The 20,611-nt window shown below is 52.2% G+C and overlaps 1 protein-coding gene across 6 annotated transcripts in view; it reads right to left on the bottom strand.

The window, feature by feature from the left end:
• The window catches only part of DISP3 (dispatched RND transporter family member 3), a 58,129-nt gene extending 38,887 nt beyond the window's left edge, over positions 1-19,242 (bottom strand). For 4 of the 6 annotated variants that reach the window (XR_015142794.1, XR_015142795.1, XM_086342624.1 and 1 more), the window contains exon 1: positions 19,028-19,156. The gene's annotated coding sequence lies outside the window, so the exon portion shown is untranslated. Of the gene's footprint in view, positions 1-19,027 lie in introns of all 6 variants that reach the window. The other 2 variants (XM_086342619.1, XM_086342621.1) reach the window with 2 other exon arrangements.
• Positions 19,243-20,611: the final 1,369 nt, after the last annotated feature.

Raw genomic sequence — 20,611 nt, 5'->3', positions numbered from 1 at the left:
CTAACTGCTGAAGGAGGAAGTTGATGGTAGTATAGTAGAGAGGGACACTGGATGCTTGCATTTTTTCTGGGGACTAAATCCATCCACTGGCCCCCAGACCCTTACCCAGGGTACAGTTTTCAATGTGTTGGCATATAAGTAGGTCTAAGACCAGGATTCTGGGTCATGTCAGCACTCCCTGAATGATCCTGCTAGCCCATTGTTACCTCACCAGGAATGCTGCTTTCTGCCCCAGAAGTCCAAGTTTAAAACATCTTTCAAGACCTTGTTCAAGTGTCACCTCTGCCAAGAAGACTTCCCAGATCTGAACACTAGCCACCCCAACCCCTTCCAAGATATGTGTTCAAGCTTCTCACCACACTTCTGGGATAAAAATTTACTCAAGGACAGGCAGGGAGAGGCACTGTAGCAGTGGTAAAGGTCATGATTTGGGAGGCACACAGACTTGGATGCAAATCCCAGTTGTATGACTTAAGGCAGGCAGTATACTTCTGAGCTTCAGTTTTTCCATCTGCAAGACAAGGCTAACAGTACTCACCACAGAGGTTGCTTGATGATATAAACAGCAGGCTGACCATAGTGCCTAGGAGGTATAAGTGCTTGAGAAATGATAGCCACTGTTCTTTTACACTCTGCTTCCTCACAAAAGGCTTTGGACTCCTAAAACATCCATGTGGCCCATTGTATTTGCCAAAGATGGCCACGACAATGTCTCCCATCTCAATGTTCTCATGATGTGACTGTAATAAGACTTCTCCCACCAAGAAGTTATATCTTCATTCCTTCCCTTGAATCTAGATGCTCTGTGACTTCTGAGGCTGGGTTAAAATGAAGATGCAGCTTCCACCTGGCTTTCTTGGGACATTCATCCCTGGAACCTAGCCACCATGCTGTAAGGAAACCCAAACTAGCCCATGCAGAGACTACACATAGGAGCTCCTGCGGACAACCTAGTTGACAGCCATCATCAACTACCAGATATGAGTGAAAATGTCTTCAGTGATTCTGGGCCCCTAGCCACCAAGTAATACCCAACCTTCTAGTTGTCCCAGTTGAGACTTGGGAACTGTGGAGTTGAGCTAAGCCACCCTCTCCTGTGCTCTATTCTGGCCCACAGTATCCATGAACATAGTATGTCAGCTGCCATACATCACTAGGTTTTGGGTTAGCTGTTCCATAGCAATAATAAGTGAACAATTGCAATGGAAATCTGTCCCACATGACTTTGTGTCCTGCAGTCTGTGCTTGCTAGATTTAAGTGATCAGAAAATTAAGCACAGCCATTTGGTCTCCCAGTGAGAGCCCCATAGCCCAGTAGACATAAATTCCAAGGGAGCAGGGACTTGACTGTCGTGTTCCCTGCTGGGTTCCCATGGTCTAAAATATTCCTGCCTGGGGGCCGGGGTGTGTGTCAGTAGTTCGCGGGTATTTGTTAAATGAAAGAAGGAAAGCGAATCTCAGAAGCAGCAGAAGCATCTGGGTTAGATATTAGGTAGAAATACCGCCTGGATTCTCCTTGGACAGAGGACAGTCAGATACCAAATAATATAAACATAGGCCAGAGAGTGTGGTTTCTTCTGTCTTGGGTGTGAAGGATCCTGGAGAGGATGAGACAGATGAGCAGGAAGTAGACCTGACGGCTTCTTTTACTGTCACTCCCCTCCCCCCATCCACTTCCATGCCCTCCTTCCCAGTCTACTCCTGAAAAGAAAAACTGCCATGTGGGATACCACACATGGCTCCAGACCCAGCTCAGCCTCCAACTTTCCATGTGGCCCTGGTCCCGGCCACCTCTTGGTGCCCTGTCTCCCCCATCTGGGATATGGGAGATATTGTCTCCCCCATCTGGCAGTGGAATGGTAAAAGCCCAGGTCCCTCCAGCTGTGACACCCCCAGACTCTTTGAGAAGCCCGAGTCTGCAGGCCAAGGGGGGATGGGTACAATCTGAGAGTCTCCACCAACCCAGCTAGCAGCTGGGGTCTGACACTAATGCCTCAGCTGACAACCCTGTTCTCAGCACCCGCTCCCAGGATGGGCAACAAATCACAAATTTGTTTTCCTTTTTCAAATGATGGGAATTGATTAGCTTAGTGAAGAGCTCCAGCTGCTCCGTGGAAAGGAGATAAGGATGGCTTCTTTGATATTTGTCACTGGCTCAGACAAAGAGCCCGAAGTCGGACTGTGATCACCGGGGACTGTGATCCAGCCTGTATGATCTCCCATTAGGGTGTTCCTGCTCAGCGACCTGCGTGTGTGCTTTCTCCCTCCCTTTCCATCTGTGTCTGTCACACACACTTACACACACTCAGAGATAGTCAGAATTAAATTCTGGGACTCCTGGGATCTCATGAACCAAGGTGGACACATCCATGGAACATGGTCTCCCTCCTCTTGGGAAAGGCAAATGAGACAGCCACCTAAAGGGGAACAGCAGACACTAGTGGCGGGGTGGGGGTGGCTGGGTGGGGCCTAGGAGAAAAAGAACCTGGCCCAGTTTCAAGGGCCAAGCCTGAGGCAAGCCCAGGCCACATTTGCAGCCTAATCCCAATTTTATAACAGGAAAAAAAAAAAAAACTACATATATATGCATTTTAAAGAACCCATTAATAGTGATTATCTCTGACTAGGAGAATTATGAGTGATTTTTATTTTCTTCTTTATACTTGTCTCTTTCCAATATTTCTACAATGATCAGGTACAGCCTGCCTTTTAGAATTATAAATGTTATTTAAAAACATGTTTAAAATAGGACATGTATGTATGTGTGTAGAAGGGATTTTGCTAACAGCCTTCAACTCTTTGAGGAGTTACTATAATAGGCATCGGAGGAGGTGGGGCTCTGTCCTCCAAAAAGAAACAGGGAGTATTGCAGCAAGAGAGACCCTGGTTAGAAAGCAGAAGGACCTAGGGAGAGCGGGAGGTGGTAAATGCCCAGTGAGTGAGTCACTGTGGAGTCTTCTGTTCCCCTGAGATGGACGGGGGGCGGGGGGGGGGGGGGGGCGGGGGGGGCGGTGGGGGTTGGGGGGTCTTTAAAATGACCAGGAAGGAGATCCTGGCTTATCAGACCCAGAAGGCTTCAGAGCACTGGTCCAACTACTTCATTTCACAGCTTAGAAATGAAGCCCAGCAAACAGTCTTATCCAAGGTTATATTTCTTTTTCTTTTAAGATTTTAAAAGTCATTACTGGGCAGTCCGAGGGAACAACTAGGCCTGGGGAAGATGACATGGGGACCCACAGAGCCAATACAGGGAAGCTATTTTTAAGGTCTAGGAAAGAGGCATTTGTCAAGTCACAAGGCAGATGGACTTCCCCATTCGGACAGAATGGGACTTAGGGTGGGAAGCAGTATTGCCTCAAAGACACCCCCAGCCCCATACTGGGCCCTGCTATTCTCCAGAAAGGATCCCAGGGATGTGGACCCACCCCCGAGCCTTCCTGTATCCCTGTTTACAACTTCCCTCCTTATGGCGAAGGGTGACAGAACCCTTCCTTCTTCATTCCCCCATCCCAGCCAGACTATTAAAATGTAATCAAAAAATCACATTAGCCATGCAGATTCGGCTTAAAACACATATATGTATATATAATTTAACGGCAATTAGGAGCTAATCAGCTTTTTCTTCTTGTCTCAGGGTGTTTTGCCTCCCTGGTCCTTGAAAACATCTTGGGGTCTTTGATTCTCTTACTCTTGGGCTGAGAGATTCAGGCAGAAATTCAAAATGAGGTATTTTGAGTCGAACAGCTCCATTTTCTCCTGATGTGCTGGAGTGGGGATATTGTACCCTTCTCCACTCCCTGGTTATGGATCTCCCCTTTGGTGAATTCAGCTCATCTGGGTGGGAAAGAGATGAAAGGAAAGAGGAGGACTTGGTCCCTCCTTGGTGCCACTATCCTAAATCCTAATACCCCAGCTTCTGAGAGTCTGCCACCTTCTATGTGCCCCAGCTATGTGCCTGCCATCCAGAATTCCAAATTCTTCTCGGAGACCAGGATACTCCATCTCAGGCAGGGAGGCTGCAGATACACTGCAGACACGGTGGCAGAACTGCACCAGAATCACACAGATGGGGTGAAGCTGAAAGTCCAACTAGCTCAATACAGAAACTGACATCCAGGAAGAGAAGCCTAACATAATTAGCTGTGCATCTACTGTGTGCAAACACCCTCTCATATATCAGCCCCGCAGGGGAGGCTTTATAAGTTCCCCATTTTACAGAGTAATAAACAATCATAGAGGTTAAGCGACTGTCTTGTGGTCACACAGCTTAATAAGGGGTGGAACTAGCATTTGAACCTCAGGTCTACCAATCCTAAAGCCTGTGTTCTGTTTACCATTCCAAGCATTCTTGCAGTTCCTTGAGAACCGAGGTGTCGGTTCTCACTGAAGAAACCCATTGCCTTTTAGTAAGACTGCAGCATCCCCGGAGAAGGCAATGGCACCCCACTCCAGTACTCTTGCCTGGAAAATCCCATGGACGGAGGAGCCTGGTAGGCTGCAGTCCATGGGGTCGCTAAGAGTTGGACACAACTGAGCGACTTCACTTTCACTTTTCACTTTCATGCATTGGAGAAGGAAATGGCAACCCACTCCAGTATTCTTGCCTGGAGAATCCCAGGGATGGGGGAGCCTGGTGGGCTGCCATCTATGGGGCCGCACAGAGTCAGACATGACTGAAGCGACTTAGCAGCAGTAGCAGCAGCAGCAGCATCCCCATAAGACCTGAAATCACACAGGTCTCAGCAATTCACCCTTTGGTAGGTTTCAGGCAGCTCAGGGCATGATGCAAAGGAAGGCTCCAGCAGTCTTGGAAGCCTGGCCTTCCCTTCAAGGAAAGCATGGGTGTGACAGTTAATTTTGTATGTCAGCTTGACTGGGCCATGGGATGCCAGCGCGTCCGTGCTAAGTCGCTTCAGCCGTGTTGCTTCAAGTCCTTTGAGACCCCATGGGCTGTAGCCCACCAGGCTCCTCTGTCCATGGGATTCTCCAGGCATGAATACTGGAGTGTGTTGCTATGCCCTCCTCCAGGGGATCCTCCCGACCCAGCAATCAAACCCATGTCTCTTATGTCTCCTGCATTGGCAGGCAGGTTCTTTACCACTAGCACCACCTGGGAAACCCCATGGGATGCCATGCATCTGACCAAACATGATTCTGAATGTACAGACTGTGTAAAGCAGATGATCCTAACACAGGTGGGCCATATCCAATCAGTTGAAGACCTGAATGGAACAAAAGGGCTAAGTGAAAGGGAATGCTCCCTGCTGACTGCCTGAGCTGGGACATTGATCTTTTCCAGCCTTCAGACTCAGACTGAAACACTGGCTCCTCCTGGGTCTCTAGTCTGTTGGCTTTCAGATGGGAGGTTACATCACCAGCTGTCCTAGCTCTCAGACCTTTGGACACAGACTGGAACTACAGCATCAGCTCTCCTGGGTCCCAGCTTGCCAACTGCAGACCTTGAAGTCTCAACTTCTCTATCCCTATATCTACCTACCTACCTACCTACCGGGGCTTCCCTGGTGGCTCAGATGTTAAAGAATCTGCCTGCAATGCAGGAGACCCACGTTCAATCCCTAGGTAGGGAAGATTCCCTGGAGAAGGGAATGGCAACCCATGCCAGTATTCCTGCCTGGAAAACTCCATGGACAGAGGAGTCTGGCAGGCTGTTGTCCATGGGGTCGCAAAGAGTCGGATATGACTAAGCAACTAATACTACCTACCTACCTAATTACTTAATCTACATCCTATTGGTTCTGCTTCTCTGGAAGAGCACTCACTAATATAATTTCCCTAGAGGGTAAGTGTGAGTGAAGCAGGGAGCCCCACTGTAGCATCTGCATCCTACAACCCTCCTAGAAACTTCTCTCAAGAAGCCCCAAGTCCTACCCAGAATCTCAGACAAAAATGGGAACAGAGCTAGCAAAGAAGCTCTGTTCTCCAGAGCTCTCCAAATCCACAGAAGAGTGTGGCTGGGTGACTTTCTGAGCCTCTCCCCCAAGAAGACCTTAAATCTACTACTCCCATCCTCCCTGCCCCAGCCCTGAGGAAGTCTGGCTTTGCAGCTGCAGCTGAAGAAAACACGTGTACCTACTTACTCCCCATCAGACCTCCTGCCCCCCAAGAAACACCATCCTCATTGGCTAAATGTGCCAGCAGAGGGCAGGAAACTTAGAGTGACCCCTTCTTCCCCAAAGAAAATCTGGGCTTATTTATTGTAAGCCCAGGTAGGGGTGGGAGAGGGAAGAGGGTTGGGAGGGGGGCTCTACGTGGGAGCCTGTCCAGACCCCTCATTTCTCAGAGACCAGGCTGCAAAGATGGAGCACATGAAGGACGGCTGGGCTCCCCAGGCTGACAGCTGGTGAGGAAACTGCGGGCACTGACTCGTAAGCCCAACAGCTCGATATATATCAGGCAAACAAGCTTTGATCTCATCTATATATCACCCAGGGAAACATAGCAGCACCAGAGAAACCAACATTAATTGTCACAACAGCCTAGGTTTCCCCCATTCCACATGTTCTCTCTCTGGTGGGCTCAGTGGAACAGAACTGGTCCCCCAACAGAAGGAGGGATGTCTGGAACTAAGAGCACCAGGGCCTGGTTTTGGGGAAAAAGGGCAGCAGCAGTCCTGAGTTCAAACTCTGCCTCTGCTACTAGCTGGGTGGCTTGGGCAAGTCTCAGTTTCTTCATCTGTAAAATGGGGTGGTGACACCCTGCTTGCTGAGTCACGGTCATGAAAAGCCTCAAAGATGAGAAGTGCCCCAAACCCGGCCCATGTGCATAGGCAGGTTGGCAAGTCAGCTAGAACTGACTCTTATTCTTTGCTACATCAGCTCTCCTTCCTAGGTGACGCTAGTGGGTAAGAATCTGCCTGCCTAAACAGGAGGGTTCAATCCCTGCCTGGATTATGAAGATCCCCTGGAGGAGGAAATGGAAACCCACTCTAGTATTCTTGCCTGGAGAATCCCATGGACAGAGGAGCCTGGCGGGCTATGGTCCATAGGGTTGCAAAGAGTTGGACACGACTAAAGTGTCTTAACACGCACACACACACACATCAGCCTCAGGCTTTAATATGGATCAGAAGCCGGGCAGGCTTGTTAAAATGCAAACTCCTGGGCCAGGCACTAGATCCCATCAATCATGCTCGGGGGTGGTACCTAGGAACCTGCATTTATACCACCTCCCATGTGATTCTTTTGGAGGTGGTTCAGGACTATTCTGTGCAATACCCTGCTGCCTTGGCCACCCTCCCAGTTCCCAGTGTCTTCCTCCATCAGATGACTTTGCCTTTGGCCTTCCCCCTGCTGGTGCTCACACTAGCCTCTCCTCAGGCTAGTCCTGCCTGCCCCTGACTCTGAGGATGGACTCAGGCTTCTGGATCTCTGGCCAGGACTCAGTCCTCCAACCAAGTGCCCCTTCCTCTGGCCCTGGGAGGGAAGAAATGATGACATTCAGGTCTGCCATCCAGCTCTTCCTGGTGGGGCCAGGCAGCAAAAGAAAAGAGAAGACCCTGTGCAAGGGGCTGGCACAGCACCAAGCTGCTGTGTGCTGGCACCGGTGCTTTGCTTGTGGACTCATCTGACCCAGCCTCAGCTCTATAAGGCAGTTTTCAGGAGCGGGCTGAGACCTGAGCCTCTGCTGGCCCAAGTCAGAGCCTGTCCTTTTAGCCACTGAGCTCCACTGTTCAGAGTATCTCACCCACTGACCCACTCTTGTCCCTCCCTCCCCACTCTGTTCTGCCTGCACAACTCAGGCTTTAAGGCCCAGACCCACCAAGCAGTCTTGCATCTCTGAGAACAAGACACAAAAGCTTAATAAAACCAGCAATATTTACAGAATCTGTGAAATACAGCCAGGCCCCCAGACACCCCTCACCTGAAGGATCAGAAGGTTCCTGAAAACCCCCCACTGCATGCCTGGACCCAACTGTCCAGGTTGCTTCTTCCACCACCTCTCCCCCTGGCTGCTGCCTGGAACTCCAAGAAAGCAGGAGGGCCCAAGGGGCCCAGCAACCAATCCACTCCCCAGCCTCCAGAATGCTGGATTAATAAAAAATAAAAAGATCCCCACAAAATACAACCAATAACCATGGCCATAAAAGCCAAATTGGATTCCTTCCTGGCTGATGAGCTCAGAGCCCTTCTCTCTCTCTGAGACCCGATTAACAAAAATGTAAAACAATTCCCCTTGTGTCTCCTCTCCAGCTCCAGCCAGCGCTTCCTGCGAGCTGAAGCTCAGGGACAAGGGAGGAGGCATCAGCAGGGGATGGGTCCTGGGGCAGCAGTGGGACCTGCCCTGCCACCAGCCTGCTGCGTTACCTAGAACAAGTCACTGAACATCTCTGGGTGGTCCCCCATCTGTCAGATGGTGGGTAGGGAGAAATGCTCTCTAAACCCTCTGATTCTTAGCTGTTGCCCAAGATGGGGAGACGGGGAAAGGAGAAGGGGGTCCCCTTCATCCCTATTCAGAAGTTAATGTATAACTGGGTGGGGGCACACTGTGGGGTCCTGATAAAACATCAAGCCTAGAAGCAGGAAAGGCCAAATAACATATGCAGGGTGGATGCCGTCAGCTTCGCTGGGACATAGTAGGTGGTAACCTGCCAGTTCTTAGCTCTGGGGAAAGCTCCAGAGACCACTGCCCCGTCTTCCCCTCACCATACACACCCAGAACTCATCTGTGGATCTGGGGACACTGCAAAGACTCTTCTTGGCCCCATACCATGAAAGAAAAGCTTAAGGGTAAATTGAAACCTGAAAGAAAGCAGACACTGCAAAGTGCTCAAACCCATGGCAGGGAATGCGGGACACTACAACTAGTTAGGGATGGAGTTCTAGGAAGGGGCTCTACCCCCAGACTCATTGCTCAGAAAGAAAGTGAGGAACCTTAGGAGGAACCTCCCCTTCTGAGCACTGGGGGCACCCCTAGCCCCTGCTGCCAGGGCTAGAGGAAAGCCCAGGAGGCCAGCACCCAATGAAAGCGCACATCAAGGAGATGCTGGCAACCGCCGGGGCGCTCACATTCCCAGCCTTGATCCTGACCTTGATCCTCTCATCCTGAGGGATTGAATGATGCTGCATCTCTGCAGCAACTTAGAGCTTGTAGATGATTTTCACACAGGTTTTCTCGTCTCAGGAACTATTTCCAATTTGCAAACAAGAAAACTAAGGCTAAAAGAAGTAAAGGGAGTTATTTGAATCTGATTTCTGATAAGCTCAGTCCCAATCTCACTATCTTAGGTTTTGAGTCTCACATGTTGGAAACTCTCAAGAGTTCTAGAGTCAGCCTTCCCAATCTCCACTGGTGCAGGGGCATATCCCCCCACCTTCCACCCCAGTGTCTGTCCCCAGGAGTCATTCTGGCCACAGGCACAACCCTGGCTCCAGGGAAGGGAGGAGAGAAAAAGCACCCAGGTCTGACTCCCAACTTCACCACCTTGGGTGCGTGTGCTGTCACTTTAGATGTGTCTGACTATTTGCAACCCGAGGGGCTGTAGCCCCAGGCTCCTCTGTCCATGTGTCCATCTCGGGTGTCCAGATGGAAACATACCTTCAGTGCCTGCACAGGGGAAGGGCTTCCTGGCTATCCTGCTGATTGACAGCTCAAGTGCATATAGTGGAGAGGGAGGTACACTTGGTACCCTCCACACCTGGGACCAGAACAGAGGCCCTGGCAGTGTGGGAAGGGAGGGTCTGACGCTGGCCCTCAGCCCACCTGCCATGATGGTGCAGCTGCCTGTGGAGACAGGAATGGAGGGCTGGAGATAAGCTGCTAGAGCAGAAGGTCCAAGAGGAGAGCAGACCCCCAAGTAGCACCTCTCCCCAACTCTGCTGCCTCTCCCATGAAACATTTGGGAGACTCAAGGTCCCAGGAACTCATAACTGCTGCTCCTGGCACCAGGAGCCAGGAAAAACCTGACAAAACCACCCAAGCCCCAGAATCTCCAGCCCCTTCTGTCCCCCTCCAACCCCACTCAATGGTGCAGTGTTATCCCAGCTCTCACAGGAACCTTCCAAATCCTCCCACAATAATAGGGCTCAGTCTCCTATTTACTCGTGACCTGGGGCTAGTCTTTATTCCTTCGAGAGCCTCAGTTTGCCTTTCTGTAAAATGGGAGGGCTGGACTAAATGAGATTTCAGTTATTTCCTAGTTCTCTTACTTTGGAGTCCTCAAAAAGCCAGGACACAGAACTGTGATAACAGAGAAGAGGGGGTGGCTCAGGGCTGGGGGAGCAGTTGGGAAGGTGAAGAGAGCTGCAGACTTTTGGGGGTGCTGGGGCTGCAGCCTGCATCAGCTTTGCAGTCTCCTGAGTTCCAGGCCTTGCCACAGCCGGGAACTAGAGGAGCCCAGGGGTCAGAGGGTCCTGCAGGACAGGGTGGGGGAGGGGTGTGTAGTGAGAGGGCAAGGTTCAAGAATTCAGCCAGACTACCTCTGCCTAATCCTGAGCTGAAGGGTCTTCCAGTGGACAAGAACAGTATTCTTTGCCTTGTCAGTACTTGGGGTCAGATCCTGCCAAATCCAGGCTGAAGTCAAAGTCCATCAGCCCCACTCATCATGAACACATTTACATACTCATTCATTCATTCACTTGTCATCCTCATTTGCTCACTTATTGGTACTTGCTAAGGACTTTCTGTTAAACCATCATTATCTTCACTCTGGGACGTCTTGAACTCCTTTCCTCCCCAAGGCTCCAGGAACTTTCCCACCACAGATTTATTTTCACTCTCATTAATGCCCAAGAGTGCCCTCAGCTGACACAGCCCTCTTCATCACAAATTCCTAACTCCGTTACTCTGAAATCACCCACTCGAAGCCTCTGGAAGAGCAGGTCACCAAGTCAGGAACCCTTGCAGGGAACATGCAGCAGCTACTAACCTGTAACACCCTTCTGCAGCCAGCCTCTTCCCAGCTTCTCCGGTTGGAGAAAGGAAGGGTTCCCCCCCCAACTCTGGCTGCTGAGAAATCAAAGCCTGATTTCTCTCTAGCTTAGCTGAATGTCTCTCAGGCCCAGATTGCAGAGAAGAACCAAAACCAACATCCTGCCTTTGTGAAGTCACAAGATGATGTTTTAAAAACCAGCAAACAGTATTTCAAACAGAAAGTTCGCACATATGATTATGTCCAGAGGGATGCAAGTCCCAGCTGTATCGACATGGGATGAAAAGGGGAAACTTCTGGATGAAAGCCAGAATAACCCTGCCAGTCTGCCAGATGTTGCCTGCATCTGGATCTCTGAAAAGTGATCCGTTCAGTGAGTTGGCTGTCAAGGAGCAAATGGTCAATCCATGTCACCCTGTCAACCAGGACTCAGCCCGAGCCCACAGGTACAAACTACCCAGATTACTGAAGGATCCAAAAGGTAGTTTGATTTCAGTCCTGTTCATCTGCAAGGACCCAAATCAAGGCCAAAGTGTGAGCCTCAGTCATTTTATGGCGGTCATGATCGTGGTACTGAGTCCAGCTTGCCTCAGTTTGAGTCCTGTCTCTGAGGCTTACTGGCAATCTCTTTAGTCTCTCTATGCTTCACAGTTCTCATCCTTAAAATAGAATAATAATGGTAGCTATCTCATAGAGCAGGGCTTCCCAGGTGGCACTAGTGGTAAAGAACCCGCCTGCCAATGCAGGAGACCTAAGAGACTTGGGTTTGATCTCTGGGTTGGGAAGATCCCCTGGGAAGAGGGCACAGCAACCCTCTCCAGTATTCTTGCCTGGAGAATCCCATGGACAAGGGAGCCTGGCAGGTTACAGTCCATAGAGTGGCAAAGAGTAGGACACAATCGAAGAGACCTAGCCCTGCATCCAGAGAAGGCAATGGCAACCCACTCCAGTACTCTTGCCTGGAAAATCCCAGGGACAGAGGAGCCTAGTGGGCTGGCGTCTATGGGGTCGAACAGAGTCAGACACAACTGAAGCGACTTAGCAGCCGCAGCAGCCCTGCATCTCATAGAGCAGGTGTGAGGATGCACTAAGATAATACCTACAAAGCCCAAAGCCTGGCAGGCAGTAAACAGTCAAAATATGTCAGCCATTATTATAATTGTCATTATCACCAGGTGATCACCCTGCAGAACTCTCCCAACTAAGAACAGGAGAAATCCTCCAGGACAGTGCAAAGGCCGATACCGTGGGGAGACAGGGATGAAACACTCCTCCCCCAAACATCCTAGGAACACTAGTCTGCTACAACCGTTCCAACTCCGAGCCCCATTTAAGCTGCCTTCCCCCGAGACAACAAGATCACCACATTCTCCTTCATGACAGGAGTGGCTTCCAGCTGGCAGTCATGTCTCCTCTATTAACAAGGTTTGGCAAAGGACACATCATCCAGGTGCCAGTGTGTGTGCTGGATGCCTCGAGCAGATGGCTGGGTGGGAATGAGCTTTCGCTACCACGCCCCCTCTCCCACCAAGACATCAAGCCGGGGAGGGCACCCAGATGCCACTCAGAGGAAATTTCCTTCTCACTATGAAGTGACCACTTGCCTGGATCATGTTCTCTGAGCCCCAGAGGACACTTGGGTCCCTCTTCCACTTCTGCTGGGGAACCTGAGTGACCTCTCACTTACCCATCACCTCTGGTCGAGGCAGGGGGTGTGGGGCAGGCCTGGGAGACTCTGGTGGGCTCTGCAAGGACAGAGACTGAAGTTTTTCCACTTCTGCATGCCTAGCACACAGTGGGGTGCTCAGGTAGACATTTGTGGGGTGGGGGATTAAGGAGAAGGCTTTTTCTGGTAGAGGAGATTTAAGCCTCTGGACATTGTCTCCCAGGTCGTCATTTCCCAATTCCAAGGAATGCTCCCTATAAGAGACTTGGATGGTACCTGCTGGCATCTAAATTCAAGCCAATCCTTCCCATTGTCCCCACCACCTCCTCATTCCCAATGGTCAAGTTCACTGATACAGCAAGACTCTAATCTCCACCCCATGGCCCTTTCCAAATTTCCCAGGTTCTCAGTCTACTTCCCTCGGAGGAGCAAGGAGAGAAAGCAGGATGCCAGAACGAAGGGTGTCTACAGGGGTTCCACAAGCCTAGCAGGCTCTTTCCCTTGAGTTCAAGGAGAAACATATCCAGACCCTCCGCTTCACTAACATACCAGGAGCTGGGCCCAGGACCCTCTGCTGGGCTTCTTCCTTCCAGGTTTTGGTAGAGGCTCAGCTTCTGCCGCAGAAGGCAATGGCAACCCACTCCAGTACTCTTACCTGGAAAATCCCATGGACGGAGGAGCCTGGTAAGCTGCCGTCCATGGGGTCGCTAAGAGTCGGACACAACTGAGCGACTTCACTTTCATGCATTGGAGAAGGAAATGGCAACCCACTCCAGTGTTCTTGTCTGGAGAATCCCAGGGATGGGGGAGCCTGGTGGGCTGCTGTCTATGAGGCCACATAGAGTCGGACACGACTGAAGCGACTTAGCAGCAGCAGCAGCTTCTGCCAGCACTAATGCCAGCAAGCATGACAAGGCCTGGAGGTATAACATAAATAGCCTGCTGCTGCCCATCAGCTTCTCCTTCCCCATGGCTTTGATTTCAAACCTTCTCCCTCTAACCACCAGAATAAACCAGCTAGTGCAGCCTCTGCAGGGCTCCATCTGCCTCTTTCCTAGCTGTGTCGCTTTGGGCAAGTAAGTCAACCTCTCAAGCCTGGGTCCTTCAATTGCAAAGCAGAATAAGCATACCTACCTCCAGGGTTGTTGTGGGGATTACATCAATTAGCCCATGATAAGTTTCCCTGGTGGTTCAGAGGTAAAGAATCCGCCTGCCAATGCAGAAGCCTCAGGTTCAGTTCCTGGATTGGGAAGATGCCCTGGAGATGGAAATGGCAACCTACTCCAGTATTTTTTCCTGGGAAATCCTATGGACAGAGGAGCCTGTAGGGCTACAGTCCATGGGGTTGCAAAAGTCAGACATGACTTAGTGACTAAACAACAACAAAGCTTTCAGCAGAGTGCCTAACTTGTGGCAAATATTCTGTACCTTCCCGTGCCATTGTTCACGTGGATGAATGCAGGCACCTGCGCAAATCAGCAGGGTTAGTCCTGATATCAGGGGTATGTGGAGCAGAAGACTTGGCAGTGAAAACCGGCTACATCTCACCTCTGTGCTTGGAAGGGAATGTTATGTTAACTGCCTGCACCTGTTCAACCCCCTTCATTGGGTGCTTCCCATACACTCAAGGAGTCTAGCCTGGCCACATGGCACACAAGCCTGGGATTCTGAGATTCAGGCTCTGCCACCAACATGCTGTGTGATGCTGGGCAATTCACTAACCCTCTCTGAAATAACTTCCTGTCTACAGACACCTCTTGCAGCCCTAATCTCTTGAGTTAAATCATTTTTCATAGTCCAGGCTTCACAGTGGGGCTCCTGCCTGAGCCTATCCCCCAGGCAGACAGGTCTGGGTTCTCATGGTTGGGGACAGAATCCAAGATGTAAAGGTTAAGACCCAGTCCCAGCCCCAGTCCAGAAGCCCTGAATACCAAGCCTAGGATGGCCAAAGCTAAACTCCACCCTTACACCTGACCCAACCGGCAGAGGAATTTACACTCTTTTGAAAATCATCACATTCATGGGTTTCTTGACAAAAAATATATACTGAATGAATAGCAGAAACTATGCAGGAAGAAAGTCAAAGTTGCTCAGTCATGTCCGACTCTTTATAACCCCATGGACTATATGATCCATGGCATTTTCCTGGCCAGAATACTGGAGTGGGTAGTCGTTCCCTTCTCCAGGAGATCTTCCAACCCAGGGATCAAACACAGGTCTCCTGCACTGCAGGCAGATTCTTTACCAGCTGAGCCACCAGGGAAGTCCAAGAATACTGGAGTGGGTAGCCTATCCCTTCTCCAGCAGATCTTCTCGACCCAGGAATCAAACTGGGTCTCCTGCATTGCAGGCGGATTCTTTACCAGCTGAGCTACCAGGGAAGCCCTAAAACAATGCAGGGTACTGGACAAAATAAGGGTTCTTGGTTCACGCAGATGAAAATCTGACCCCAAGTTGGCCCCTTCTAGCTGTGTGGCCTTAAGCAAACCTCTTCACTTCTCTGAACCTTGGTTTCCCCACATATTAAATGGGGATAACAATCCATATGCCATGAGATGATTGTGAGGTTGAGACAGATCGAGTATAACACTTAGCATGTGGCACACAGTAGATACTCAATGAAAGGCAGTTATTATCGGGACTGCTATTACAAGCCTGCTGCACCCACTGTAAAGCAGAGGAAGCAAGGCCATCAGTCCTGTTTGGTGCTCATTTCCAGAGTCCTGACTACCAGACACATCCATCACAGTCCTCCCACCCTTCTACCTTCCAGCTGGTGTGGAGCGGGAGCAGCCGTCTGGTCTCCCCCATGGCCAGGCAGAGAGTTGAGCTCACTGCGGGAGGTTCTGCCACCTTTCCTGGACCAGTTCTGGCAGCATCCCTGCCTCCAGCCTTAGTCGAGCAGCTGGAGCGAGCATCGCACTGTCTTGCCTGTGAAATGCGACTTTTGGAAAACATGCGTATTTGTGAGTTGGTGCGTGTTTCTATTTTGGGCCAACACTGCCCTCTTTATTTATTTTCCCTGGGCTTTGCGTTTAGAACCCAGCTTGGAAGGGTGTTTTGACAGACTCTGACACCGCTCCAGGCTTCTCTGGCAGGAGACACGCTCAGGTTGGGGGAGGGTGGGCAAGAGGAGGAAGATTTCAAATAATGAGCCCTCTGCCTTGACTAAGAGTAACAGGCAATCAGACACCCCTGCCTCACTGTCCCAGCCCTCAGCTTCTCCATACGCGGGTGGGGGAAGAGTGTAAGAGGTTCCGGTGGGAGAAAAGAGGGGAGAGGGGGAAAAGGGACCAAATAACCAAATCAGAGTTTCTAGTCATCATAGAGCTAACAACATTATCAATACCAATAACATCAGTATCAATGACTGCCACCACCACCACCATTTTGGGGTGCCTATTTTTATGACTAAGAGTGGGCTTACTGATTGCCCTTAGGGAAACCACCTCATCTTTTAGCATCTTGCTTTGCTCATCTGTAAAGGTGATTTTTGCAGTCCCCAGCTTATGGGGCTGTGAGAAAGGGTTGCTCAGCCAAATGGTAGCGATGACTATCTTCCCTCCCGGCTGCAGATCCTGGCCAGCTGCCCACAGCCAGCCTACTTGGTAGCGTCTTTGGGACTTGGAGCTGATGGCCAAGCCTCTACCCACCAGGAACAGCCTCTAAAGCTGCTCTCAGCAAGGCAGTCACGTCTCTGTGGTCATTTGCAACCAGCCTAGAGTCTGCCTTAAGGGAGGAAGGCTCTTAGACAATTCCATCTGCCTTTGAATGACCAGGTGAGTGGCAGTGGAAAAGAGGGGATGAGGGCTGTCGTTTAGTTACTAAGTTGTATCCGACTCTTTTGTGGCCCGAAGGACTGTAGCCCCACCAGGCTCCTCTGTCTATGTGATTTCCCGAGCAAGAATATTGGAGTGGGTTGCCATTTCCTTCTCCAAAACTATCAGGGAAAAGGGCTTAAACCAAAATTCCAAGATCCTGAGGGTCAGGCAATCCAGGTTTTAGTCCTGACTTTTCTACTCATTTATTCGTTCATTCACTAATCTTCCACCAGCAGAACCAGGGGTTTATGCAGAGGATAAAGTGACATAGAAGCAATGCCTGGCCCAGTGGAAATAGCACTTCAGTGACCATTTGAATATTGTGACCTCATGAATATTACTTGACATCTCTGGTCCTACAAAGGAAGTCATCTGAACATCTGTTGCTCAGGGGACAGGATGCCTTCACTGGTGGTGAATGCTCTGAAGAAAGGGAAAACTACCATAAACTCTGGGGTTAGAATCATAATTTTCAGTCCCACTCACACTCAAGAGACTCAAAGAAACACCAGTGTCCCACATTATTAGGGCCAAACTGGGATGCTTGAAGGTCACCTCAACCAGCCTATCCTTGTATAGACGGGAAAGCCTAAGGCTCAGAGAAGGGCATTTGCACAAGGACGCACTGGGAGCCTGTGGCCAAGCTGAGTTTAGGACTGGCCCCCTATTTCTACTCCTTCTACCACTTCACTTGGATTCTTCCTCTCTCAGCTCAGTTTCTGGATTTTAAGGGACTTGCTGTGATTCCAGAACTGAAGAATCCTGGCCCCTCGAAGACTGAGAGGGATCTGGGGTGTCTGGCTCTGGGGATTTCCTCAGGGAGGGAGCAGAACTCCCCATGGGGAGGAGGGTCAGAGGTATGGGGGCATGGAGTCCACTTAGAGAATGGAGTCAGCTCCCCCTAAGGGTCAGCCGTTCCGCATTGGAGCAAAGACTGACTGGATCAGGCCCAGGCTGCAGGAAAGTTAAGGAGAGAGTGAAGGCAGCTGGGAAAGAAGAATTGGGAAAGACAAAGAGGGCAGTGGTGGGGGGAGGGGGGAGATAAACATAGGGAAGGGGAAGAGAACAGGGAAACAAAGAGACAGAAAGTGCAAACAAAGAATGATGCAGAGAGACGGGGTGTGGACCTTGGTTGCAGGAGCTTTGTCTGGAGTAAGAAAGGGGAGCAGGCATGAAGGTGGTGAGCTGAGCAAAATGGACTCTGAGCCCAGTACCAAGATTCTGTAAGGCTGGGCTTCTGTCTGCAGCTTCCACTGGGCCAGGTTACGCCCTCCATTCAGCAGACACCCTGGTTCCTGACCAGGTCTGCATTGGAGAAGGGGGAGGGGAGGGCTTGCTTTGTGACCTGCTGCTTTCCCCCAAAGGGTGTGTGTGCATTTGTGGGGTAGGGGTGGGGGGCTGTGTCTGCAGGAGGGGGCGATCACTGGGCATCCCTGTGAGTAGCCAGAGATGAGATCTGGAGTCCGAGGCTTAGATGTCCGGAAACAGCAGGACCTGAGTGAAGACATTTCTCTGCTTGCTGGTGCTTGTGAGAAAATGTGTGTGTCCACGTGCTGGTGAATCTTCCCTGTGTGTGCGGACTGTGTGGAGTGTGGGTGGATGTACATTGCGTGAGTGGACTATGAATCTGTGCGGGGATTGTTTATAGGTGTGTGGTTTGCGGGTAGATCGGTGTGCGTGTGTGCATGGACTCTGCGTTGGTGTGTGCCTGGGTCCGTGGCACGTGGGCGCGCGAGACGGGGTTGTGAGTCTCCAAGGCCGCCTCCAGGCGCTGTCCGCGGTACTGACCCCGGGCCTCTACGGGCGGGACCTGCGCCCAGTCTCAAGAGGAACGTAGGGCCAAACCGTGCAGCAGAGAGGAGGCGAGGAAAGGACGGCTCCTCGGAGGCGCCTTCCTAGCCCAGCTGCGGGCCTCCCGGGGAGTTGGGAAAAGTTCTCCCACGGCGGGGTTGGCTCACAAGAGTGGGCGCCACTCGCGCCGAGAATCTTTCCCAGGCCCTCAGCTCCACCACCACAGCCCGGCTGCCCACCCCATCTCCACCCTCATTAGCGCTCTCCGCAGAGCCCGCAAACCCTCTCGCGCTCAGCTTCCAACGCCCATCAGGTGTGCCCCAGAGCTCCCGCGCTCCGGACTGGACCTGTGGCCAGGTTAATTGGGCCCGAGGACTCCGAGAATGTCCCGCCGAGAGCATGAGTGTGCTCTGGCAGAAAGTGGCTGGAGAGGAGGTCATTAACCTTTCCCAACCCCCTTCGTGAGCTCCAACTGGGTGAGAGCCTGATCCCTGGCGGCTTCAGGCTGATGCTCAACTTTTGGAATCAGTTGTACTCCCGCGGGGACTTGCAGGGGACTAGAGGTCGGAAGCCTCGCTGTTTGTGGACATTAACCTGGCTGGTGCTAGGGTCCCGCGGGGAGTTGGTGCGGAGCTGGAGCTCGGCCGCGGGGGGCGAGGGCTAGCTCTGGGCTCTGCCCCCTACCAACTGGCTTTCCCGGAGGGTCCAAGGCCCTCCTGCCGGGCTGGCTGGACAGCGGGAGAACTTCACATACAGACCCGCGCAGGCCAGGGTGGGGGCGGCGCGGATGACACCGCCCCCCTCCGAGCCATGCACTCCCCAGCTCCGAGACGGATGGTGCCCAGCGGCCGTCGCACTCACCTCGGCTGGCCAAGCTGAGCTGGTTGAGCCGCGGGCGCGGGAGGGAGACGCACCGGAGGGGCCCAGGGCTGCGGCCACCTTGCCGTGCGGACTTGTCCCGTCGCGGGAGTCGCAGAGAGAAGCTCTTAAGAGCTGCGAGAGGCCAGGGTTCCCCGCTCCGCTCCAGAGCGCACAGACGGTGCACTGCCGGGTGTGTGTCTCATTCCCCAGCGCGCAATCCGGAGCTCAGCTTGCTGCCGCCGCCTTTTATTCGCCGCCCGCCTTTGTTTGGGTCCGGGCTCCTACCACCGGGCGCGGGGGTGTGAAGGGTAGGCTCTGGTGCCGCGCCGCCCCCCAGACCCTGGCGCCGCCGGCCTCCACGCCGCCGGGCTTTGCGTCAGTAGCCGACGAGGGCCTGCGCTCCGCCGCGTGCTGCTGTCTCCGAAGCCCGCCGCCAGGCGCCGCCGTGGCCGCCGCTCCCCCTGCGAGAGCCGCGCGATGGTACAACCGGGCTCCCAAAACCCGCAGGAGGGGGCTGCGAGCGGCGCAGCGACCCCTGTGGGTCAACCCTCGACTCTGCAAAGGGCCCAGACCCGGCCCCTACCCGGCCGCTGCCCCTTTTCCTAGGTTCCCACCTCTCTCCCCGCCTGCACTCTTCTCCCCGTCCGCCCAGTCTTGGCAGGTCACCAGCCTCCTGGACATTCGAGGGCATCCCCAGGTCCTCTCCGGAGGGAGCTGCCAAACCCAGGCTCCTGGCACCGTCCCCTCCTCTCTCCTCCATTCACCTCTCTGGCACTAGAGCCCAGAGCCATGCCAGCTCCCGGACCGGGCTTCCCTCCAGCTTTAGTTCACGATCTGCCTGTATCCCCTCGTTCACCGGCCATAAGGAGAAGGGGCCAGACCTATTGCCTGGCTCATTTCTCTGCATCAGTAGAGAAATACTCAGCGGACATTGACATTGGGGCCACCCAGGGAGAACCAAGGCGGGGAGATGCCTCAAAACAGGACCCGCTGCCAGCCCCCAGCGGTGGGCTGGAGGGGTTTTACTTATTGAAGCTCGAAAGAAGGGAAGCCATTGTTTCTGTTGTGTGAGGGGTGAGCCAGGTGTTTATCATACATCCTCCGAGTGTATGCTGAGAGCAAAACAGGAAATGCAGAGGTGGGAGAAAGGCAACCCCTGCCTCTAGAAAGTGGTGGTCGTTTATTCGCTAAGTCGTGTTGGACTCTTGCGACCCCATAGACTGTATAGCCTGCCAGGCTCCTCTGTCCATGGAATTCTCCAGGCAAGAATACTGGACTGGGTTGCCATTTCCTTCTCCAGGGGATCTTCCCAACCCAGGCTGCCTCTAGGAAGTTCCTAGCTTATGGGGCAGATAGAAACAGGGTTGAATTCTAAAATGAAGCACCAGGGAGCTCAACCCATGTCCATTCCACAGCCCTTCTTTTTAAAAGAAGAAAACCAAACTGGGAGCACCTCTAATGCCACAGGGCTGAGTGGAGCTTCTGTTTGTTCCTCATCTGCCACCCCTGCTCTGTCTCTCTGGTGTGCAGCCTCCTAGCTGTACCCACTGGCTGACTGCCAACTGGACACATTGGTATTTATGA

The sequence above is a fragment of the Bos grunniens genome, chromosome 16 (assembly GCF_055505025.1).
Source record: "Bos grunniens cultivar Pamir isolate PY7600 chromosome 16, Bosgru_T2T1.0, whole genome shotgun sequence".
In the NCBI taxonomy this organism is placed as follows: Eukaryota; Metazoa; Chordata; class Mammalia; order Artiodactyla; family Bovidae; genus Bos; species Bos grunniens.
This window is presented reverse-complemented; position numbering and strand designations above follow the sequence as displayed.